General features: G+C 32.8%; 1 protein-coding gene across 2 annotated transcripts in view; it reads right to left on the bottom strand.

The window, feature by feature from the left end:
• LOC146541147 (uncharacterized) overlaps positions 1-27,518 on the bottom strand; it is a 261,208-nt gene that overhangs the window by 83,492 nt on the left and 150,198 nt on the right. The window contains exon 1 of one of the 2 annotated variants that reach the window (XM_085207598.1): positions 17,884-17,902. The exons of the other annotated variant lie outside the window; for it this stretch is intronic. The gene's annotated coding sequence lies outside the window, so the exon portion shown is untranslated. Of the gene's footprint in view, positions 1-17,883; positions 17,903-27,518 lie in introns of those variants that run through there. 2 annotated transcript variants of the gene reach the window in all.

Genomic DNA, 27,518 nt, shown 5'->3' with positions numbered 1-27,518 from the left:
TATCGATTAGAGTTCACACACATACTTGCACTTTTCTGGATAATTGTAATTGTCCTAGCTTACCTCGCACTTCTAATATCAAATATCTTGGCCTTACAGTTGATTGCTACCTGAACTGGAAACTTCATATCAATCACATAACTTGCCGAATAAGAAAACTGATTCCTATTTTTAGGAAACTTAGAAGTTCAGCTAATTTTGATACCTTACTTCTTGTTTATCATGCCCTTATTCAAAGTCTTGTTAGCTACTGCATCAGTGTATGGGGGGGTACAAGTAAAAACTCGTTACTTCCCTTAGAACGTGCTCAAAGAGCCATACTAAAAGTCATGCTTGGCAAGCCCAGACGTTACAGTACCGACCTAGTTTACAGCAATAGCTCAGTCTTATCAGTCAGACAACTATTCATAAAATCAGTTGTACTGCGGAAGCACAGGAGTATTCCTTTTAAGACCATATGCAAGCGCAATAACCCAAAAGTTTGTGATATGGTATGTTGCAAATCCAAGCTAGCTCGTTCTCACTTCTATGTCCTAAGCAGTCGCTTATACAATGATGTTAATAAAATTATCAACATTTACCCTTTGCCTTCTACGAAATGTAAAGCAGTTATGTATACCTGGCTGCAGAAGTTGTCCTATTTGGATACGGAGAATCTTCTTCGTAGCTAAGTTACATTCACGACACGTAAATACATTCACGCGCATAAACACACACACACACACACACATGCACGCACGCACGCACACACACACACACACACACACACACACACACACACATTCAACACGTGGTAATAATACAGAATCTAATTGTTTTTCTTTCTCAATAATTAATTTAAACGTTGTTATATCGCTTTATTTTGCTTATGTCAACATAATAATATGTAATTGATGAGTATTTTCACGTTTGTCATCGAATTAGTGTCTTAAGGGGCAAAGATGCTGGCAGCTGTGACACAGTTTACACTAGTACGGCTGCCATCGCTCACCTCTACTAATTTCTTGTCTTGTTTTTTCCATAGTTCTACTAAATTAGAGTGCATTTGTAACATTTAATTACTGAATAAAGCATTATTATTATTATTATTATTATAATTCAATAACACACTTTGTCATAGAGTGAAAACACATTCATTCTCCCGAGTGAGAATCGAACCTGCAACCACCGCGCCACATGCTGTTCCACTCCACGATACCTTCAATACTATTTATACTATATTGTATATCTTTTCCTGGTACCAAAATAATATAAACAATAGAAGGAAACAAATGATTGTTGTGATAAATTGCCGTCTACGGCCAGGAATAACTTCGCCCATTCCTTCCCTTTGTCCAATTGATTGCGGATCATTTCGGCATCGGACAAAATTGCCATTCTGCCAACGTTACTGTTAATACATTATTATATATAATGTAGGTATATTTGTGTTTTAGCATTGAAATAAATAGATTATTATTAATATTTGTACTTAATTTTCTAGGTTCAGTAAGACAGAGCGCGGCGTTGAATTCCGCTAATCAATACACAATGTTTTAAGAATCGGGCGGAAAGTTAGAAATGAACAGTTTTAACACATGTTTCCCTCTGCCTGCACTGTTATTTTATATAGCGTAAAGCTAAAAACAGATGATGAATTCTTGTTATAAGGAACACTTTTGAATATCTTTGGAAATGACATCTTATACAGGTAAATAAATACTGCAAAAATGTTGAGGACTGCAAATGTGACAATCGAGGGTCCCCCATTCGGAGCAATAAATAATTTTGTTTTCTCTGGTAGACAACGTGCGGCGTTGAGTTCTGCGAAATGTGAATCGCAGAACTCAAATCTTGAATTAGGGCGGACCTGTTTTAATTTCTTTATTACTACGTGCTGATAAAACATGAATCTAAAAAAGCTATTTCTTTAAATATCTAGTAAATACAACTTCTGTTAAACCAGATCAATCATTCACAAAAGAATTAACACTAGTATAGACGTAGCATCTATAATATACAATCTATATGTCCATTTAATAAATTTTGATTACATACACACCAGAGCTCTCCCCTTCCATTGAGCCGATTCGATGAAACATGGCTTAAGTGAAAATCCAATTACGATTCGCCTAACCAATGTAGTGACGCACGAACAAACAGATAACCGGATGAACTGTAGTTATATATATATATATATATATATATAGAAATAATGTATATTTTCAAAGATTATATGTGAGTGTTTATAAAAAGCAGCTTTTTCCTGCAAAGCAGGTTTGGCAGATCCAACTGGCAAATGTGATAAAAGTTGAGTGGCGAATTGATTTAAGTGAGCATCGAACGTGGGAACTCACAACCATCGCGTTGACAATCAAACACTTCCACTGTGCCAATGTAAGTGTCCGTAGTAGGAAAATTTTATATGAAACGATTTTTCACCTTTGACACGAAAGATGAGAATGTCGATAAAATGCACTTGGATCTGCTTTAAACTCCGAGATATGCGAGTATGCTGGTATGTAGGTTGTCATGGGAAGAATTACTAGTTTTTATTATGAATTGATATAAATTTTTCATTTTATCGGCTTAAAATGTATTAAAATGTTATTAGTCTATAACTAATTTTATAATAATAGACACAGGAACTTGTCACTAGATTGTTGTTGTTCTTTGTGATATTTTAAATTACATTAAACAGATAAAAATAAAAAAAAATACTCTAAGATTGCAATATTGTTTTTACCAGCTTCACAAACCTTTTCTTGCCTTTTTTCGTCACTCATTCTCTCTCTTATGTCTCATGTGCCGAAACCATGTGAGATCGCTCTACTTTATTCTCACGTAACATCCTTACCAGTAATTTATAGATATCTCTCTAATAAATATAACTAAATGCAATAAATAAATACAAATCTCCATAATAAATATAAACAACTTCCACAACCTTCGGCAAGAAATTCATTAATCGTCTTGATTGCATCCGATGAAATTGCATGTTAATGTAGCGTGGCGATGCACGTCCAGGCTCTGAACAATATAAACGACGCCGTTATTAATGACCACCGAGAACCTTATAACGATGAGGGCTTAGAGCTGACTTCATAGCTGCTGGTGGCATGTTTGGAGTGGCAAATGTAATGCGAAATATATTGGATGGATATTAAAGATCAGAAAATTCTTCAAAATAAATTTTATAATCATAATATTTGATTCTAATTATACACAGTGGCGGCGTTGAGCTACGCTACCTATTAAGAAGACTGTATTTCTTGTCGACAGACGTGACACCTATCGACATTAAATGGCCAACGTCTTTTTAACTACTTTCCATAAATAAAACACGCTTTCGGCGCCGTGACAGCTTAATTTCCTGCCGTTTATCTAGATCTATATCGTGATCTGCTTAATCAAATAGCGTAACTTTCAGCCGACATGAAATGGTCATTATTTTTAAAGTGAAAGAAGGCAAAAGTTGAACGTAAAACGGTTTTCTATTGTCTGCGGCTTTCAGAAATCGAGGACACGATGTTAAATTATTCTATTGAAAATGCGCAGTAACTCGTATTCGTCCTAATTAGGACTGATTGAAATTTCTTTCATAATTTATTCATTCTTTGCTTTTCACGATCGGAAAGAAGAAAAAAGGATATCAAAACAAATTATATGCGATAAATTAATACAAAATAACTTTAATTTAGAATTATTATGTTATCTAAATAAACATTGAAATTGAATTAGGATTATTCTAAAACTGATGAATAACAAACGCTGTACAAATAGTATAAAACAAGTCTCCCAATACACATATTCGATTACCGTCCCGGCCATAACTCGAGAAGTTTTAACTCCTTTGAAACCTCGCCAAGAGTACGTGAAAATCCCAACGTCTCGTACATTTTACGTACTCCAGTACATAGAACGTATTTTCTGTTGGCTGACTCTTGAACTGGCGTTATCCTTGCTTATACTAGCAAAGGTCTTGAATTGTTGGATATAACGTGTGCGGTACATCCCTTTGTGGTCCATTTGGGATGTGTGAACGGAAGATAGTTTCTTAATAACCAGTTATTCTGTTTTGATACATGATAAGTTTGAAAAAATAGTTACGTTATATCTAATTTGCCAGCATTCTTTCAAATTGATGTTACTAAAATGTAATATTTTCCTGGACTTTCTTCAAACTTGTTCAATTAATGTTAATTACTAATGGATATATATCTCTTAATTTTAATCTTTTAATTTATATAAAAAATGATTTCAAGCATTCCTTTATATAAAAAAAAATCGAATATTTACATAATGTTTAATCATATTTAAACATTCTTTGTGTTGTTTAAAAATTGTGATTACGAAAATTTATTCCGCCAATCAAAATCACTCAATCGAGTAATAGTAAATAAAAATGTTAAACGTATTCATAGATCTTAGCCTCTACCTTTTAGGGTAGGCAGAGGGAACTTAGGCTTGAAACACTCCGTCCCCAATTATCAAAACATTGTGTGTTGAGTGGCGGAAATCAACATGGTATTGTCTTGTTACCTAAGCCAGGAAATAAAATATAGTGAAATAATTAATTTCCCCCAAGTGTGAATCGAACCCAAAGAACGTTTACAGTCAGAGTCTGGGCCACGACGGCCTCAGTTTAACAATCTCCTTAATTATTAATACTACTACTATACTACAGAGATATATTACCACTGAACTAAATACTTTAAACATTTACACTAGAGCCGAACGATAAATGTTTTCAAATACTTGCAAAGACTTGGCCCAACGTACAGCCAGCGTTGGATTTATTGAATGTTCCTTATTCATGTACCTTGCATTAGAAAATGCATTATCTGGGAACACTGTCGGGTGAACTTATATTTATTGTGCTCTATTGTTAATATTTTCGCTCGCTTTTCGTATATAAAAGCTGATATACGCGTTGTTTTCTCTTATATAAGAGATTGTGTAGTTGTTATAAAATGGTTATAGGTCTTGTGTGTCAGGCATGATATTTCATTATATGAATCCCACATCTTTCAAACTACTGAACCAGTTTTCATGAAACTTTGACTATTGTTATGCTAAGATATTTAATAAAAAAAGATAATCTAAATATATTATCCAATTGGTACATAGAAGTCAATCATTTAATCTTTTTTCAGAAGTCGGATAAAATACCGTATATCTGTTGATTCATACAATCTGCACAGCGATCAGATATGAATACCCAACCTCTAAGTCTGTTACCAACTACGTGGCCTGACATAATCCCTGTGATCGATGCAATGATAAATATATAATGTAATATATCAAACGATAAGCAAGTTAATATAATAACTGAAGCTTAAATGGCTTATATTGATGTAATTAATAGTAATTCATAATTAATTAATATTCAATTTGTTTAATAACGTGTAGGTAATGGCGTGCAAAACAATGTCGCTAGTAAATTTGATAACCCGACGATTATTTCGCGAAATTAAATTTTCATAGAACTGGAATATTTGTTGGAAAGATAATATTATTAATATTATAATAAGTGTATTATCAATGTTGAAACAGTAACATTTTTAGTTTTTATAGTTAGACTATCTATTATTTCTTAGAGAATTATAGAGAATTTAGAATAACATTACTGGTGCATGGTAAAAACCAACGCCACATTTAACTATTTTCGGAATCAAACAAAAAAGCTTTCTTTTAATCATTTTTTCTAATTTTTCTCGTTTATAATTAATCTTTATTATCTCCCAGCAAGCAGGTTTTGCTAGTGTCACACTTCTTTCTATATATAACGTTAAATGCTAAAAAAAATATAAAGCCTAGTTATCTGTAAGCATATATATTTTTTAGGATAATAGAGCCATTCCACCACGAGAGTCTCATTATTTTTTTCATTAATAATTTAAAATGACAGAGTAATTTTTCTAGTACAAATGCTACTGTTATTTAAACTATAAGCAGGCAAAAATTGGGGAAAAAAGAAAATGGGGATTACAGCCCGACATACTTCCACGAACAACAGAAGGAAACTGAACTACTACTGAGTATCCCTCGTAAGGGGCCCAACATGGATGGTTTTTGTTAGGCTCATGTTATATATTTCTTTTATTTTAAGTTTTATTTAGTTCATTCTTTCAGTTTCGTACATTTGCTGCACATGATGTACCGACTGCGTTTTCCGCCAAGTGTGGCGGTACCTAACGCTGCGTTAGTATTTGAAACCAAAATTATTTAAAATAATATGTAATATTTTTGAAATAATATATGTTCTGAGAAATCTTTTCATTTAAGTTAAGCCACACACATACTAAAATAATAATATTTTTCAACTAAAACTTATAACCATAAACCAAAATAAAAAATACATTATATATATATATATAAAGGATTACTTCATATCTAAACTACCCATCTAAAAAAACGACACACAGAAGTAAAAGATAAAAAAAAGCAAAAGCACACAAAAGTAAATCCCTAACACTATTAACGTAATACCGTCCACACGACTCTCTGATATCCTTATAATTTCTTTTTGATACCCCCAAAAGTCCTCGATAACTTAAAATACGTTGGAGAAAGCGCAGTATCAAGATGAGCATAAATTTAAAGGATAAGCAAAGGGAATGTAGTGGTAAGACACTCCTTAGTCCATTTTTCGCTTAATTTTCAAGACAGCTAAATGGCGGAAGCTAACGTGGAAGTTTATCTAGAGGAAACGAAAAATAAAGGACCTCGAGTGGGAATCGAATCCACAACCGTCACGTTTCAATCAGACATTGTGACGACCGGTACGGCGGCTTCACTTCACTGTGTATTGAAACGAGGAAATATTTTTTTTCTTTTAACTTTCAGTAAACGACCTATGAGACACGATAAGAAATAAATCGGTAGCGACTTACTTCATTAACTGATATGGTTTGCCCCTTGTATGAGATTGACTAATGTGAATTTAAGCTTTCCAAGTTTAAAGAGACTCGAGGTCGTCATGACGCAGTAACAAAAGCGTGTGATTGTAAACGACGGTTATGGATTCGATCCCCATTCGGGGTATGAATCATTATTTATAAATATTTTAATTTCTTTGCTCTGGTACTAAGACAAAGCACAGCGTTGAGTTCCGCCACTCAATACACAAAGTAAAAATAACGACGTCGAATATAGAATCTCCTCTTTTCTGGAAGTCAGTTGAAGATTATTAAATAGTAATATTATTAAGTAGCTCGTAATATAAAACTCTCCCGTAACTTCTTGAAATTTGGCATATAGAAGAATAAGAATGTAGATAATTTACCGAGAATCCCAAAGAAAAATATCCGGAAAAAATAACAAGATTTTTCATTATTGGCCACAACTACTTATAAAATAATAAATAATCGGGACCGCAATCAAATTTCATACATCGTATAAGAACAAATACAGTTGGCAAGGCTTAACTCGCCCGACCCGCGGCTTAACCTACCTGGGAATCTAGGAAAACAGTTGCCAAAACATAATCCATCTATTATGTAGCGTAGTCGCTGGAATTGGCTTTGACCCAGTTAGAACTTTAAATAACTTATTTAGCGACTGTTTTGTTGTTATATAAACAATGTTTATTTTATTTTTGATTTAGATAATTTAGTTGTTATGTCTATATCTATAATTATTGCAATTTGTTCAGTCTGATCGTATACGATGTTTGTGGGTTCGATATCGTTCAAGGTAATTTATTATATTTCAACTAGCTTTAGCCCGCGTGTTGATCCGTGGTCATAATTTGACCAAGGCGCGTTCAATCAAATTAACTTCTCCGCTTTATAATTTTAGGCCAGGCTACGGTATGCTTAATTATTATTTTTATAACGAGAGAGATTGTTTAAATTACTATTATAAGCCAATCTTTTCTTTAATTTCGGTTGTAATTTTTGTTTTACTTTTTTACTTTTTCAAAATAAATCGAGAAAATAAACATTTGGCCAGACCAGACTGATCCCTGAGTTGGAATCTATGAACCTACTGCATTTAAATTAGAATCAAGAAGTATAATCTCAATATGTATTTTAGCTGTCGAGATACTCCTGTTAAACTAATGCCCTCATTTCTTTACACTCTGAATATTTTAAAAATAATAAAAGAAAATATTTCTTTTAACCCACAAAATCAATATTAGACATTGTTTGAGATGTGCTTAGATATTAATTAAAACGTACCAGCAGACGGGAGACCGCATTATAAATAATAATGTCATCGTTATATTGTCGTACACCGGCGTAACTTAGTTACTGTTGCGGAACTTTGTCATAGTTAGTTATAGTTCGTGCAGCTTACTCCCGAAGTGTTGTATTAATTATTTATCTATACTAATATTGTTAAACTTTAGTTTTTGGATACGGTTTTTCTCGTTAGCGGGGTTAATCCCCGCTTTTGGATTTTTTAATACACATATCTGTATTTCTGTTGTGGTTTGTACGTCATGGTATGGTTGTAACTTCAACTTTAACAATTATTTACTTGCTTTATTAGCTTACTACAAGTAATGAAGAACTATGAGATTTTTGTTTAGATATTCTCTTAATTTACTTTCCAGTTACGCGTGGGACGATGGGAAGTAAGTAGGAGTAGGAACCCGGTTGACACACTCCGCTCTCATTACTGAGAAAATATAATTGAAGCCGATAGGTACCTGTAGATGAGCTTAATTATTATAAATCAGGAAATACCATATAAGCAAAACCTGTTTATCCTGTTAAATTTAGAATATTGCAATAAATACATCCTTTGCGAACAGGATAACGTCCGCCGGATCAGTTAGTATAATATATAAATACAGTAAAATCCTAATCTTGCCATTACATAGGCATATGATACTTATCACAAGGCCAAATCCTTAAAATGGCATCCTAACTAAATCTTTCTCGCGATATCCCTCATTAAAGTCAACCTTCGGTCCCTTGGTATCGTGTGACGATCTGCAATTTCATCGCTGACATTGAAAACTAGTGAACTAATAAGTCTTAGAGTTTTAAGAGAAGCAGGAAGCTGTTTTAACACTAGGTTTTTAACGCCTGATCTAGAACCTTTGTGAATTAAGTCTAGTTTTCTTAATTTTAATCTTAATTGATTTTATTTTTGCTAAGGAAAGTTTATTTTTTCGAATATTATTTTTTTTCTACAGTACAACAATAAAATAAAACATAAAAACACAACTCGAAATTTTTAGAACATCACCCTAACTGAATCTTTCCCGCTATATCCCTCATTAAAGTCAACCCTTGGTCCCTCCGAGCTGCGTATCGCATGAAGATCTGAAACCTGATCCCCTCACATTGGAAACTAATAAACTTATAAGGTTAAACAAATTGATAGATCTTAATTAAATTATCTTGATTTCTAAATTCTGTGAACCCGCTATATTTGAATATATAGACATTTGTAGTGAATGTAATAACTAGTAAAGAAATCTTTGGTTTATAATTATTGTAAAAGATGATTTCGGTTTTCTGTTTGGTTATGTTAAGATATTTTGTCTTCACGCTCTATCCCGCATATATTAGGTTAACCAGAGACAGTTAAATGTTAAGACACTCCTATCTAAAGTTTCCGCCCAATTTTCAAGTGTTGTGTGGCGAAACTCAACGCCGCGATTTCTCTTGTTATCAGCGCGAGGAAACGACAATAATTCATTTTCCTGAGTGCTGAACTGTAATATACATCAAATATTTATAAAAAAATGCCAAAAAATAGCGCGGGCGGGAAAAAATCATACACCCGCTATTAAAACAGTATTTTATTAGAGTGCCAACATAAAACTATTCAATGCTTTTCAATTACGCGTCGCACATAAAACGCTAGCACTACAGCACCTCGTAAAAGACACGGGAGTTTTATACTACGTGATTACATATTGACACCTGGAACAAGTGAGGGTTTTGATGTAAAGATCCTTATGTGAATATTTTATTGTTATTTTAATATAGGTAGCTAGTTTTCAAGAAATTTCTGTTTAATAAGAAATAGGCTTGGCGGGATACAACGTGAAGTTGAAAAAATCTATCGCATGTAAACTCTCCTAGACATCTCCAGATGTCACAGAGAAAATATAGTGTGAAGAAATTCCGTTCTTCACTGTCTAAAAAATTTTAGAGACATGAGCACCTACACTTATATAATATTAATTTGCTAACAATAATATAACGTTATGAAATAGTAGGTATTTCTATTTCAGTGAACAGATTTTCTTACATGAAACGTGTAACTAAGTCGGTTTTAATTATTGATAGGTTGTGCAAGCACCTCACCTTGTGTTAACGAACAAAGTTCTGTGGTCATCCTAAATGCTGAGCTCTCAACAGCTTACAGTACATTCTGAATCATGAGCATCTCAAACTTTGGAGTTGCGAACTTAGATACTACGAGTACCCACGTACCTACTTAAACATGTTAATGTTAGAGATATAATATAATTACTATAATGGCTGGCTATTTTTAGCAGAATTAATAATGTTAGTTACGCTAATGAATAGGTCTTTAATTTGTGAGGAAAATAAAGAACAGAGTGTCTTGACTTTTTATTTTCTCTGCGAATCATGCTATACGAAAGATAAGATAAGAAGACAAGCTTAAAGTTGGAAAATAAATAGATTTTTTTAGCTTAACGCTATTTCACTCGTAACACTTAAACTATCTACTCTCTCACTTTCTCTGCTTATTTTATTATAAGTCGAAATAGCATAAACTAGAAAAAACATGTTTGTTATATAGATAGATATTTATATTATCAACAGAATTCGTAAGATACAGATTGGAGATAAACGAACAGACAGACAGAAGTAAGTTCGTTTTACCATTTGAGTACGGAACCCTAACAAAAACAGATTCTACTTATTTAAAATTAAATGTTCACTTCACAATTAGGTAATATTATATGAAAACAGCAAAAAGCATTTAATTTCACAAAAAGCAACTCATCATAAATACAATATTTCAACTCGAACCAAGTTGTTCTGGACAACAGTTGTTACCGGGTAGTTTGCATAGTATATAGCTCTTGTTAAGTTTTAAATTTGGACGCAGAATTTCTTCCAAATTTTATTTCCCTCAAAGCTGAAACGTTTAACTTGGCGAAATACCTATTCTCAATATAAGTGAAGAAATTAAGAAACTTGCGCTCGAAACTTTTGAGTTACATTTCTCTGTAGACCAGCATGTGGTTAATCGGTTTAAAAATGCTCACAAATGCTGTATGGAGTTTCTTACTTGGACGTTCGTTGTATACGAGAACGGTACGACTTAAAACAAAAACCTCTAGAGCTGTAAGTATAGTTTGATTAATTTACTTTTTAAAAGCATTTGCTGAATTTCGTTTTATATCAACTTGACCATTACTCAATAGATTTTGTTGTTTTAACCATACTCTGAGACGTTAGTTTTCGTTTAACTGACATTAAATTGTACAAATGGGTTAGGTTTACTTACAAACAAACAGAATTAATATAAAAAAGGCAGAAATTAAAAGAAGTGTGCTAAGTAACATATATATAATTATCTTTCGAGTCCTGTTGTATACTGCATATAGCAGATTAGGGATTAGACGCCGCGCATTGTCCTGATACCTGAGCGAGAAATTAAAAATATTAAATAATTAATTCCCCCGAGCGGGAATCACATCTGCAACAATTTCCAACACCCGAATATTTTAATTTACAATCAATCAAAACGCCATTAACACAAACAAACATTATGCTTATATTTGCTAACCCCCATAACACAAAGGCGGTATAGGTTAATAGGTAACTCATAGGTATACATTACACCCTTGGCCCATATCAGAAAGGTGTGGGGTCAATAATAGAAGGTCAAATATTTGCCCGCCTGCAGGCACGCCGTGTTTGCGTTCCACCAAGATTTGCACGTTTATAGCCTGTGTAGGTAGCTTATATATACTTGTTGGTACTTAATTGATATAATCTAATATAGATTATACTTATTTTGATATTGTTTCTGGAAAATATTAGGAGGTATTATATCTTATTTATTAGTTAAATTTTCACTATGAGACAAAATTATTTCATAGATTCGCCGTGCTTAGATGCTTTTGTGTTAACAGGCATTGCGAGAAGAGGATCTCAGAGCAACTTAGACTACCGACTTCAAGGTTTAAGAGCTTAGCTTTAGCTTCATTTAAAAAGGGAATCGAATCCACAACGTATGCAACGCTACGTCATAAGGGTATCTAAATTGAGTTATTGTATTATTTATGTAACCCACTAAACAAAAATCTAAATTTATTTAACTTAATTCAAAGTTAAAGAGAATCTAATGAAATCAAATGTAGCATAAATCGACTTTTAGCATTGCAGATAAAACTATTCAAATACACTATAAAAACCTTAGTCTTAAGAAAGATAAATTGTTTAAGTAAATAATGGATGGAGGCGGACGCTGCCGCTGGTGCTATTGTTCTCTTTCAGAAAACTATTATAACAAGGATGACAACTGACTAGTCGCTGAAAACTGGTTTAGTAGTGAGTTATAGTTGTTTGAAACGATGTTTTTTATGTGATTCAGCATTTATAATGCCAAAAATTATTTTAATTAATGATATGAAAAAATATATTATTTTTCTCAGACTTGTGGTTGTCGTTGCACGGTATAAGGGTGTGATTGTGCTGCTGGACGGTTGTGATGTCGATTCCCATTTAGGGGTATGCAATGTTTAATATTTTGTTTCCCCGAAAGGGGGTAACGAGGCAGAGCGTAGTGTTGAGGTCCGATGCGATGTAGCGTTGAGACTTGAAGGTCTACACAGTGGTACTGTAAACCTTCAAATCTAGGTATATCTTTCAAGTATAGAAATATGGAAGGTATTCCATATACCTAAAAGTTATTAATTAAATAATAAGTAAAGTCAAAGTCAACCATGATTAATATTAAATTAAATAAAAAAATATATTATAGAAGTAGTATGTGTAATGAAGTAAGATATGTTTTCTTGTTTAATGATATTTATTTATTATACAATAGTACAAAGTATTTTACAATATATGTATGTACTATGTACGTAGTACATGTTATTTTCGTCTTTTATTCAAGCCGTAAAAAGACTATATTATAATCCACAACTTAAACCTGACAAATAGATTTAACTGCATATCATAAACTATGAATTTCGACGAGTGTTTTCGTCATAATATTGACCTACTTACAAAAATACGAGTTGAAAATTCGTCGGTTACAGCTGAACAAATACCACAAAGTAACGCATAACTTCGGTGGGCGGAAGTCGCACGAAATTCCCGACATATTTGCAATTCATCCGTTTCACGGTAAAATTATTTTCAAATACATACTAGTTTCCAGATTCCAGATACAATTTAACTATAAGTTGTCTAGCTTAACTACTGCTCTGCGAATTTGTGGAACGGATTTTCGAGAACTAGGTACTTTTCGAATTCTAAATCTAGATATTTCCTGAAAATCTAACAAGTGTTGGATAGGTATTTAATATAAATAATTTAAGATAATAAACGAGGTCGATAACCGAGGACGAAAATATGAGGCCAGTCGTGGCGCGAGAGGAAAAATGAAATATTTATTCAAATTTATGTTTTCATTTCTTCGCTCTGCTGTCGTGGCAACGTCCGGCGTTTAGCTCCGCCACGCTTAATACACAATGCCATCAGAATTCAGCGGAAAGCGGAAAATTGAGTGTCTTAACGCTAGGTTCCTTCTGCCTACCCTGCTGTGTGCGGAGCTGATCAAAAAAAAGTTATATTTTTATTCAATTAAAATTAAATATATACCTCATAGTTATTATATTTGCTAAAAAAAATTCAAAATATTACTTTAAATTTCAAATAAAAAAAGAACCATACGATTCCACTGCGTAACCCCAAACATCTTGGAGAGCAGCCGAACGTAAAAGGAAGCGGCAGTAACAGTTCTTCCGGTCGGCGCTTTACGCTCCTGAATTATGGATGCCCGAGGAAATCAACTTGGTTGATATTTTTCTAGTGCCCTCTTAACCTAAGAGATATCGTTATAACATCGGGTACTTTAAGTGATTAATAATTTAATGGGAAGGTAGAGGTATCCTTTTTGAGTGATATTGAAGATCATCATTGGTCATTTTAGTAAAATAAATATTTTAAATGTAAATATATAGGATTATTTAGAACAAATATTTTAATAGAAAAATATTTAAATCAAATTAGCTATCTGGCAATGCAATTTTTTTATACAGAAAGGTATAAAAGCTTGAATTATCTATATACTTTTCATAAAATGTATTAGTCCATTCAAAGTTATCTAACTTCATCTAAATTCATTTACCTAAACGTAAGCCAACGATCGATAGACTTAAATCATTAATAATAATTATCCAAAAACGTATATATAGGTAAATTCATATAAATAACTATGTTAATAGTAGTTATAATTAATCCAATTTATTGATTAACAATAATATAATTACCAAATGAATATTAATTAAATAAATAATTATAGTCAGCGAATTCGATATAGTTCTCAATTAAAATGTGGATGGCGCGCGTATACATGGAATTTAAGGGATAGTACATAGTTAGACGATAATAATTTCAACTTATTCGCTAATATTCTGTTAACATTTAAGAAAGAAAGGTATTTTAATTTTGCGTCCAGGCGTAAATAAAAGGATCATCTTTCCCAATCCCATAAAAGTTTTGAGAAATTTTCTCTTTGTTCTCTCCTATGCAACCACCAGCTACAGTTTGGTTTGTGCGTTGTCTCTCTGTCACGGAAGATAATATACATTTCCATTGTTAAATTAGAGAACTCTATCATATCTTTGATATCTCTATGTTGCTATGTTTTCACATGTGTGAACTGTGAAAGAAGTAATACATCGCTTCAAATAACTAACGCTCACCTCATGCTGTGTTTCGCGAATAGAAGGATTAGCTAATGGAATCTGAGAACTTAGTGTTAAGACACTCCGCTCTCATTTAGAAACTTACGTATACCGCTTTCTTCTGAATTCTGCAGGTATTGCGTGTTGAATGGGGGATCTCAACGCCGTGTTTCGCCTCGAAACCAGAGCACGAAAAAAACGATGTTAAATATTTATTTTATTTAAATGGAATCGAACCCACAACCTGTCGCCTTTACATTCATACGCTTCATACGTAACTGATTATGATAATTAACAATACATATAAATAAAAAATTAGAAAGCAAGCAAAACTATAATAACAATAAAAACAAAAGAGAAGAACCATTTAAACTTTATAAAAGAACTTCAAACGAGCCTTTTATACTTGCATCCATTACAGCGTGATTGTTCTATAAGCGGCCGAGGGATCCAGGTGCAGCTTAAAGGAGTAGCCGGCCAGCAGTCGCGGGGATCAAATCTCAACAATACTAAACCACTTGTCAACTCGTAATCTCACTCAAAACCCTCTCGGAAATGGTTTTAATCTCCACGGAGGAGTACTAACAGGTTTATTGTAAGAGCCCGGAGGAAATAGACGTCGTTTTTCTCGTCAGGTCCAGCTAATAATGGTTTTGTTTCAATTAGAGCGAGGTCCGCTGGTCATTGTTAACGAAAAAGAAAAAGATAAAACAATTGAATCGCACTTCTCGTTTGTAGATATTTGTAGATAGATAGATAGATAGATGCCTTTGCATAAAATCTTCATTAGTGAAAAATGTTTTAATAAAAAAATTTAAAGGACACACCGAGTAAACTTTTCCTCCTATAATGAATAAAATATTCAGAATCGGCTTCCCTATAAAGTTTTACAAGCGGCTTTGCGAGTATTGCTTCTTGCAAATAAAATAGTCATTTTTATTATTTCCTTCGAAAAAAATGTACCAAAGAAAATGTTCAATATCTCAGATGGTTTCTAAGGTTTTGGGCTCTGGGCTAGATTATGTGAAGTTAAATGTATAATCTATATAAAACTGATCCATAACTGAATGACTGACAAACAACGCACAGGCGAAAATACACGGCGTAGAACGCGGAAATTTGTCATGTAGATGTTTGGAGAGCACTAAAAGATAATTTTCCGATTTTTTAACGGAGATGGGATAAAACAGAATTTTACGAAGCTTCGGGCTACAAGTTGTTTTCATAAACAATACGAATACTTATACATATCAACTTAATTCGAAATAAAATCTGTAAACACTCATCTTAATCATAAATCCCTATTTAAATATTCCGTTTGTTAGCAGTTGCAATCTGAGGCAGAGGCAGGGTCCAAAAACAGGGTACAGCCTGTTGCCGCTCATTTGCATGCCCATTGATTATTCAATTCAACTACGCAAGTGGACATAGTGGAATTGATTTCGATGCTAATATAAATTATAATACTGCCTTCATCTTATAAATGGCACGTCACAAATGTTGGGTTGTAGCTTGATTGATGCAAAACGGGCTGAAATGGTTTGGGACTGTTCGGCTTTGGATGTTGATCGATCATTGTTTTGATGAATGGAACTTAAATACTTTATATTAATTGTGAAGGTATTAATATTCTTGATTACTATGAGCCAGTATTGTGACTCTGTTAAGACCATTCGTCTGGACTTCGCCAACTGTAGTGGTTATAAGTTCCATTTTCACGGAATATCCCAAAATGATGAGGAAGTAGAGAATAAAATATCGTGGCACAAATATACACATATTACTTATCTCGCATATAAGAGGATAGGAGGAGGAAACCTAGCGTTAATATACTGTTCTCTTCTTCACGTTCAACTTTTACTTGTAACTTAAAAATACTTAAACTTTTTCCGGACATAAAAACATATTAGAAAAATAACAAAATTTTAACAAAAAAAATAACAATAAAATCCAGCTCCAACAACTATAACACGAACAAACTTCTAGTTCCAAAGTCTGTAAACAATAAAGACAGCGAATAATGCCACCTTAATTGAAGACGGCATCTGTAGACAGACCAATCTTAGCACTTGAATCTTTGCAATTTCTTTCATTTCATTACTGTTCCGGACGCGGAGGCGAGTGCAGGTGTCTACTGTTAATTTATATTCGGACGTCGCTCCAGATTATGTTAAATAGAGTTCTTTTAACGAATTACAGTTCTGATATTGCCTTTGAGAGTGCCTCTGGAAGAATGGGATGGGTCTTTGGAAGGAAATTGGTTGATATATTTCCCACCGTGTTCTGACGTTTCAAAAATGATGCATTACTTTTTCTGTTTTGTTCTATATAAAACTTGTAATAGATCTTTATTACTATAATTGGATTAAAAATATAGAAATCTACTAAAAAAATATGAACATTGGCCCTCTTTTGATACAGTATACACTTAAGAATTAGACTATTAATTAAAATTATTGATAATGTTGTTATTAAATTTTATCTACAATAGAATAATTTGCAAAAAGTGCTTTTAACTCATGTACAATATAATATATTATGTAACTTCTACAATTCTAATATAGGCAAAACTTTACTATCACTAAACAAAACCGGCAATCGTTTAGGTTCAAAAACAGTAGAACTAATGTCGAAAGCGGGTATTCAATTAACTGAATAGCTTAATAAATATCTATTTCCTTTATAAAACAAATTTGGTAGCGGCAACGGCAAATAGTATTTTATTCCGGGTCATTACAGTTTGATTTGGTGAATCCCGAAGTTTGACGCAAGATACCGAAATCCTGGGATTTAGACGAAATAGAATGGATGCGCTGTAACGTTATATCTCCAACACATACGAGTATAATAAGATGGGGGTTTGTGTGTATGTAGTTTATGGTATTTAAATTATGTTATCTTTATATTTAGATTTACAGCTTATCTTGAGTAAATTTCAGTTTGTTAGATCTAAATATTTATGTGTAGGTATTTATTTACAATGTTAGAAGTTTGCTAGTATTAGTAAGGATACAATGTGAAGCTGAAGAAGAACCTACCTTAATTGATTATTGGTACCATGATCGCTGCGCTTTAGTAATTCGTAATTTTAATATTTTCTTACCTGTAAAAGAAATAAAAATCATTTCAACTTTTAAAATGCTTTAAAGCATTATTTACACTCTTTCATATATATATTTTTGACTAATATGTATAATAGCACATTTGTAAACGATTTTATATTTTAAATGCATTTAAAATATACCCCTTTTATCAACAAAATGTCTATCCTCATACAAAAACAACTCAAACAACACAAAAAAGCACACACCGTACAAAATAATAAAGCCTAATTTAAAATTCAAATTCACCAGCGGTCAGTAAATAGTAATAGTTCCTTTTCTTCACACAATCGCGTAGCAATATTGCGAATCGCATTTTTTCAATCGCCACTCCAGCACGAAGGAATGGGCGGCTCATGAAAAATTTATGGGGCTGGGACCGTTGGTTTCCAAAGGCACATAACAGACCGAACGACAGTGGTTTATAGCCGTCGGTCTAGCGCCTGTAAAACGCTTCCTGAGTTAGTGTAGGCCTTTGATAATGTTTATATCGGGTGAATGTTTTCTTCTGTAGGTATGTGTAATAAATTTGGTTTTGCTGCAGAAACTTTTTCAGAGTTGTGTGGATGATAAAAATGTAATAGCAAGTAATTAAGTGGTTTGTGACGAAAGCAGCTGACTTCCAGTATGTATAAGACGCGTTGTAATGTTTATTGGTAGAAATTGTCAACCAAAAGGCCTGGCTTTACCTAAAATCCGGATGGGGCTACGAGCCCCAACCATCAAGTTACGCTCCAGCACCAACAGTTAACGTTAAAATATCAAAATATCAAAATATCAATATTTTAAATAAAATATTTTTCAAATAATTCAATTGACGATTTTAAGCAGATATTTTAATTCCTTATCGATAAAATTAAACATAAATAAGAGAAATAACCTCGTTTCACCAATACCCAAACTGAGGACGAAGAACTTTAATCATACGTCAGCTTTTATGGTCGGAGAGCGAAGCGAAAATGAAAAATAGAATTCCCTTTTGAAAATAATGGACTGGGCAGCGAGTCTCTCGCAGAGTCGTTAGCGAAACTCGAAACTTGGATCGAACGTTTGTACGGAATTTCTAAATGATTAATGTATTTAATGTTTATGAAAGCCGCGTTCTGTTTTACTTGGTGGCGGCGGTGTCGACGCTAGCTAGTAGCTTTGTAATATTAGGTGGGAATTTAAGAAAGTATGGCTATTTTTGGCCATTAACGAGATGTCTTTACCCTTCCTCGATAAATGGACTATAGGTACAACATAGAAATTATATTTCAATTTTAACCAATATTTCGCGAGGATAGCTCATTTAATCAAAAAAACTCATCAGATTTATATACAGGTATAAAAGTAAAAAAAAATCTATTATATATGAAAAAGCACAGGATGTTGTTTTCTTTTACAATGCACAGGAACAAAAAAGATCTATTAAATATAATATCACACGGAATGCTTCGCGTAGGAACACGATCCATTCATTAAGTCGAGGATTACATTATCTATGTGTGTGACGTTATCAATATAATTCTCACATTAAAATGAAATTATTAAAGTAAGTAGGTGTTAAGAAGGACGTATTATAATGAGATAACCGAATGACATTTTTTTTCTCTTTGGAATGGGGACAACGAATAGGTTTTTCTTAGCTTCACGCTTTCTCCCGCATATTATGTGTAGGTTGGGCAGAGAGAACTTAGAGTTAGGACACTTTGTTCATCGCCTTTCAGCCTGATTTGACATTAAGTATAATTTGACGCCCTACTTCGTCTACCACAGTAAAAATAAAAATAGCTCATTACTCGTATTAGTGGAGACAGTACCTATAACGATCAAAATGAATATATATTTTTTTTCAAATACGAATTCTTACCAACGCATATTGTAAATTAAATTGAATTTTACTGTACGATCTAACATTCTAGTATTTTTCCTTCTATAATAGTACAAAACTCAACACGCCTCGTCTCGAATTTGGGCAGATCGTCTAAGTAGTTCAGGTAGCGTAAAACAGAAAAAAAGATACGAATAACCCAAGAAGTAATTTAAATATAATCAGCAAAGCATTCCAATTGATGAATATTAATATCCACATCGAGATAACAAAAGGTACGAGTATATCAAAAAACATCTATCAAAATAAAGAATATAAAAGCATCCCTTTATACGAATGGGAATTCAATTAACAAAGTATAAGCAGGTACCACTGCCGTTGACAGCTAATAGATACTCAACGATAGAAATATTCATTGTAATACGTCCAATCTAAAATTGGGACTGACTAAAACAAACACGGACCAGCGACAAAGGTCACCATAATTTGGACAAACCGCTACACAGTATTGTTCATTATAGTACTAATTAAACTGAAATATATTTTCGGCGACTGCATTCTAGTGACAAGTGTATTTATATTTAGTTTATGTTATATTTTATGCTGGTTTACGTTTACGAGGGTACGCTAAGTGAAGCTAGTGATGAGACACTGCGTTCGCTGCTTAGTGTGTTGAGAAGCAAAACTCCTTGCGAAGGTCGCAGGTCGTGTTATTAGGGCGAGGAAATGATAAAAAATCCCTCCAAATGGAAATTGCAGGCACGATTGCGTGTTTCGTCATATGGTGTCCCACTGCACTATATGATGCCATTTTATTTAGAGATTAAAGGCCCTGAAGCTGTTGTAGTGCTGGGGCACAAGTGTGCGACTATAAACGTGACGGTTGTGAGTTTAATTACTACTTGGGAAAATGAAATATGTAATATTTACATTTCCTCGCTCTGGTAACAAAGCAAAGTGCACCGTTGACACGCTTGACACGTCGGAAATTTGGGGGAAAGTGAGGTATCTTCACCATAGGTCTCCAGGTCCCCTCTGCTTACTCTACTTTGTATGGGATACTTAAGTTAGTAGTCGTTGAGCTATAAAAATACAAAATACGTCGTTGGGCTAAGCAATTTATAGTACGCAATGTTTTTGAAATGAAGAAAAATAAAAGATTCAATAAATTGTAAGGTTTTTCCTTTTGGTACAGAAACAGCGCAGAACTAATAAGCCAAGTTTAAAATTAGAGAAATTATATAAGAGCGGTAAAAAGGTAAATTAAAAACTCATTGGAAGTAAACACCGCGCTCTATTTACGATTCAAGTTGTAAATAAAAAAAACTAATCAAAGCTCAAGCGCAGAAGTTTCTAGAAAGGAATAAAAATAAAATTAAAAAGTAAAAGTGGACCGATAGTGGTCATTAAAATATCGTAGAATTTCAAAGGCAACGAAAAGCTGATAGACGTATCGCTTAAGTCTTGTCCGAAATAAGCTGGATGGTTTCACAAGCTGTAATGTCAACTGAGGGTTTCCATTTGAAAAGCTGTTCAGAAAGATTTATAGCTTTATGAATATATTATAACAGAGGTAAATAAGAAAATGTGGTGTCTTATTTTATTGTTGAACTAGCGACCCTATTGCGGCTTCGCCCGCTTTTACTACTGGATTATTCATATAATGTATGTTTGCAAAGCACTTAAGATAATGTGAAAATTAATTAAACCCTAATGCAACCCACATTTTCGTAGTTTCAATAAGGATTTTCCAATTGTTTTACACAGCAAGGATTTTTTAGTAGGTACCGTAATTTTAAATCTGTGCTTCTAATCTTTTCAAGTACTTATTAAAATATATTTAAATTACTATTTTTAGATAGTTAAATGACATTAAATAATACATTCAACTCCAATTATCCAATACGTGCAAACGCATCTAAATCTTCGTTGCTATAAAGGCAGGCGGGTTTTTTTTTTTCGAGCTTGTGGTTAATGCTGAAGAGGGTATTCTGTCTCTGATGAAAAGCAAGCACTACGTGGCTGCCTGTGATGAAAATTAAATAGAATGCATTGGCCGGGAATTGAACCCGGGCCGGCCGCGTGGCAGGCGAGCATTCTACCACTGAACCACCGATGCGTGTAAGGCAGGCGGGCGCGGTGGACTCGCTTGTATATGCATAACGTCGCGAGGCGCGTTTCACAGCAAGGATTTTTTGATATTGTAACAACTTCTAAAGTACTTATTAAAATGAAAAACAGAAAAGATAGTTTTGATCTACATTAAATGGCCAACGTAACTAATATACTTATTTATATGCTGAGAGTACGGGATAAGTGAAACTTGACTCGATACAGTTGATGTGTGAACGGCGTGATGTGTCAATAATTAAATGCGTTTTTCTCTAAAACTATTTGCAATTTCGAAATAGTTTAAAAAGCAAATTTTATCTTCGTTTAACGTAGAAATTTAATAAAGTATTTTAAAGGATAAGGATTAATATCATTATGGAAAAATATCCCTCACAATAAAAAATATATTGAAATTACTATTTTTAGACAGAAATATGATCACTACACGTTATCCTTAAAAAAATCGAATATGCTGTCGCGGACTTTTTTGTAGATCTTATTAAGAGGAACAATACTCCAGTACATTATTTTCATGTAGTACTTACTATTAAAGCAGCGCATGCGCCAAAGTGTCTCAACGGGTAGGACTTTAGACACATTCATCGTATTTATGTTAATTTACATAAGAATGTACATGTAATAAACTATATATAAACCTTCCCTGAGAAATACTCGACCTAATGGTGAAAACCGCATAAAAATCCGTTGGGTGGTTTAGAAGAAGAAGAGTTAGAAAGTTCAGACAGACACAAAAAGCGACTTTGTTTTATAAGATATAGGATAGGATATTCTCTGTTGGAAATATTTGGTTATTTAGTTTTTAAGCGCGATAATTGTGGATTTACTGCCGACTTGGACTGGACTTGGACTTGGTGGACTTAAATATAGGTTCCCTCTGCAGACTCTGTTATTTGCATGTATTTTCTTTTTGGAATTTTGTAGAAAATCCAAAAAAAATCAACTTTTTTTCGAGGTCACTTGATCTCTACATTCACATTATAAATATGAAAAGATATTTTTCATCCGCCATTATTAAGAGAAATTAAAACATGCGTAACCACGAACAATCGTGAATATCGAAGCCAGATAAAAAAAAATAACAATACAATACATATGCTGTTTCCATATATTTTAATCACGAGAAAAAAAATTAATGCTCGACCTACATATACGATACGGTTAGGCTCAAACATAATATTCTGTTTGACTAATGCGTGAAATAAAAAAAAATAAGAGTAAAAAAATCTAGATTTTTTCATAATTATGTTTAAAAGTATCTACGTACGACCTATTTTAACATATTGTTGGATGACGAATTAGGGCGTCACTCTTTGTGCGACGGCGACGGATATAAAATATTATGTTACTCAAAATAATTACCTAATTAGTGATATTTTATAAAATCTTGTTCTAGTTTTTTTTTTGTAATTTATGTTATTATATTTAATTTTAATTTGTAATTTGTTCAACACGTGTACGGTGAGTGTAGGGTAGATGGAATTGGATAATAATTGTAAAATATAGTAATGATACCTACTTCAGAATCGTGTTCAAATCAAGATTTTTTTAGTTTCATGTTTTTCCATTGTTTTTCAAATTGTGAAATGGCGGAGCTTAACGCCGAACTTAACACCATATTTAGAACGCGAGCTTGATGGGCTTGGTTATGAAACAGTGAAATTACTGAGTATATGATATAATTTAAGTGTGACTTTTATGTATAATTTTGTTAAATATAACTCAATATTATCATAGAGACCCAAAACATTTTATTTATTTAACGTTAACAAAAAAACAATTTATTAATTCTATTATAATTTCATACGATTCTTTACCGAATAATACAAAATAATTAATCGAATACGTTCGAATAGACACGAACATATCAGAAATCGACAATATATATAAAAGAAAATTCATATTCTTACAACCCGCTAACAACAATAAAAGATTCCATTCAAACCAATATGTTTACACAAAGAAACTATCGGATCGAAAAATTATTTGGATTATTTAACAATAATGTCGTTCTTTATTATATCACAAGTGTTTAGATTTGTAGCGCTACTTGTGTTTATTTTGGATGGATAATTTTATGAATAATTATTTATTGTATAGAAGTCATGTACTTTTATTATTTAGTAGTTCTTTAGATCAGCCCCCTTTTAATTATAGACAACTAGTGGACCAGAATGCCGCTACGCCCGCTTGAACTATACGAATATTTATTAAATTATTTTCAGTTTTCAATAGAGAGATGCGTTAAGAAAGCTTATTTTGGGTGACGTTTTCTAACAACAAACTTTGCAAATCGTTGCTTAGCAACGGTCGCAACGGTTGCGACGGTTGTTATTAACGTGGCGGAATAAATTTGATTTCAAATTAATAAGTATTTTAATATATTGGATATATATCGAAGATATTACAAATATGAGAAAAAAAAGTATCCCGACACCCTCTAGTATCTCTATATGAGTATTTTATCACAATTAAGTTAACAGTTTGGCCCTGATTGCGTAAAAGACAGACAGATTTACTTTCGAATTTATAATATAGGTATGGATATAAACATAGTTTTTTATATAAAAAAAAACTCTACATTTCATAATCTCATAAAATATAAATTTAATATGGAATTTCCGTATTCTATATATAAAGTTCTAACTATAGCAATAGCAAGAACCTAGCGGGTCCACAAGCTAGGAGGGCGCATTTATTATTCGATTATCACCACAAAAACCCATCCATACAATGGCGTTACTGCGATTACATTAGACGACCCTCCCGTCTGTACATATAAATCGGTTATCAATTTTTGTTCACCAAATTCGTTTATTATTTTTTTTAAATAGATTAAGTTTATTTTAAAAAACATCTTTTTATTTTCATGTTGTAGACGGGAGCCTATAACAGGGTTAATAGAGATAAGCTAGTATTAGGATCATCCAATTTTCGAGACATTGCAGTGTAGCGTGGCGGAATTTAATGCCACGCTATGTCTTTTTATCAGAGCCAGAAAATGAAAACATTTGATCCATCGAATGAGAATTGAACCCATAACCGTTATTAGACATTTAATTATTTGGCAAAACAATCTAGATTGCCATTTTTGAAATGAAATTCCTTAGTTTTTTTCCATCGCTTAACTAAATTGTCCTATCGGCGTTTACGGCTTTATTTTTATATGGCTATTTGAAGATTATCGGATGAGATCGGTTATTTATGTTTTAGATCCTCGTAAATAGAGGGCTTGGAGCGCCAAAGGGACTTTGTAATGATAATGAATAGATACACTCGCATGGATCGAAGCAATTTTATATATTATAGAAGAAATGTATGTAGGTATATGTGAGGTCAGTTACGGCGCAGGGACACAAGTGTGTGAGTGTGTGGGTTCGATTACCACTAGAGAAAAGGAAATATTAAATATTTTTATTTTCATTTCCTTGCTCTAGTAACGAGGTGCGAGTAATGCGCGGCGTAAAGTTTCGCCACTTAACATGCAATGTCTCCAGAATATTAAATAATACGTCACCTGGAACACTCTGCCTATCCTGCTATGTGGAGAAGAGGAGGATAGAGCGTGATGCTAAAAAAGAAAACAGTGAATGCGTTAACATATAAAAATATGGACAGCAAAGCATTTTATTGCAGTTTAACGCTTTTTCGTACGTTGCAGTGAGGTGGAACTTAACGCCGCACTATACCTAAACTTAATTAATTAATTGCATATATTTAACATAATACAGACTACATTGAATATTTATTATTTCAGTATTACATTATATCATTAAATACATGTTAACTCTGCAACTATTAAGTTTAAGAAACATATCCATTAACAGCTATATTTGTGTTGCACTCAGCGATGTATAAACTCGGCGTGTAATGGAAAGCTTCTGTAAACATACTCCTTTTTTTGTAATATAACTATATTTACCGATAGTATATCGTGTGGACGATTATTGAAACTTACTTAGAGTTATTTATTATGCTTTTAAGTTGTTTACTTTGTTACGAAATAGCTTAGTAACAATTAGTTTTGGAGGTTTTTTTGTCATGTTTGGTTTGAAATGTTTATATTTTATGTTATGTTAATGACTGTTTCATATAGATACTTAAAATAAAATAAATTAGCTTCACACTGTTACCCGCACACAGCCGGGTAGGCAGAGGGAACCCAGTGTTAAACACTCCGTTCCCCACTTTCTGCCGAATTCTGGAGGCATTGCTTGTTGAGTACATAGTGAAGGAATGCAAAGTGTTTCTTGTTGTACTTTAACTGTTATATGTTTTGTGTGCATTGCAAAAAAAAAAAATAGGTATATATTTTTTTTATGTATAACAGTCGTAGCTTGCATGGATGTATCTTAAATATTTTCCAGCCTTGACTTGCCTTTAGCTAGAGAGAACACAATGTACATAATAAATATAAATCAAACAAAAATTACAGAGAGTCTTCCATATAAACTTAATAAAAAATTATTTAAAGTCAGTGACATATACTTATTTTTTTCTAACCAATATGTATTTTTTTCCTCTAAATTGCGTATGGATCGTATATAAGATAATAAAAAATATACTATAGAATACTGCAAAAAAAATAGCAACGAAAGTAAAAAAGGAGCAGATGAATCGTGTGAATTTGATTTCTAAAGGCATCGACGTATTACGACACCCTCATGTACTATAACAAAAGTAGAATAACAATACTGGTAACTCCACACGTGGTTGTATCGATTGATAATCCCAAGAGAAGTGTGAAATTGATGCCATTGGAGCGACAGTCGTCAGGGTGTATGTGATAGTGGGATTGACAGTGCTATTAAATTGGTTTTTTTAATAAGCCTTTGTTTACATAAAAAAATCTAAAATAAAAAAAAAATACCACGTAGAGACTAATCACTAACGTCACTTCTCTCTTTGGATTCTCAACTTCATTATCAAAAATCTAAAAAATATGTAATAAATTTCTAAAAGTATAAAAATTTAACGGCATTGGAACTTGTTTAACTCTAACTAACAATATACGCAGTTCGTGTATTGATCAATAATAGTGGGAACAGATCTCAGGGGAGTCGTGTGAAATCGATGCTTTTATCACGCGATTGTCCACGTGGCGGGGCTGGCAGATGTAAATAAATCTATCACTATTAGACATTGTGTATTGGCTAATGTATTTTTCTTTTGGGTGTCTATATGTATATACAGGATATTTTATATTAAATTTCAATTACGTAGAAAAGAATAATATAATATTTTTTTTTCATTATTATTATCATATTTAGTGAAGTTTTGGGGGCAATAAGCGACTAATTATCTGTAAACTTAATATTTTAAACATTATTTATTTTTCTGGCTTCTTTAGACAAAGTAAAGACTAGTTACAAGCAACTTTAAAACATAAATAGTTATTTAAATATGAAAAAAATAACACTAGTCAAATATGTCTGTTTCAAATATATCTGTAATCATCTTCTAAGATTTGTAATAATTAATTAATATAATCAACCTAGAATAGAATTCCTGACTAATAATTTGGAAAAAACTGTGTTGTATCATGCTAGTGTCGTTAATAATAATAATTTGAAATACCCCGAGTATCATGGGGTTGGAGCACGGGGATTATATGAAATACCATCTCTAA

This window comes from Heliconius melpomene, chromosome 1 (genome assembly GCF_056956725.1).
Source record: "Heliconius melpomene rosina isolate 202511_hmr_F chromosome 1, ASM5695672v1, whole genome shotgun sequence".
NCBI lineage: Eukaryota > Metazoa > Arthropoda > Insecta > Lepidoptera > Nymphalidae > Heliconius > Heliconius melpomene.
The sequence above is the reverse complement of the archived record's forward strand: the minus strand, read 5'-3'. Positions and strand labels throughout refer to the sequence as shown.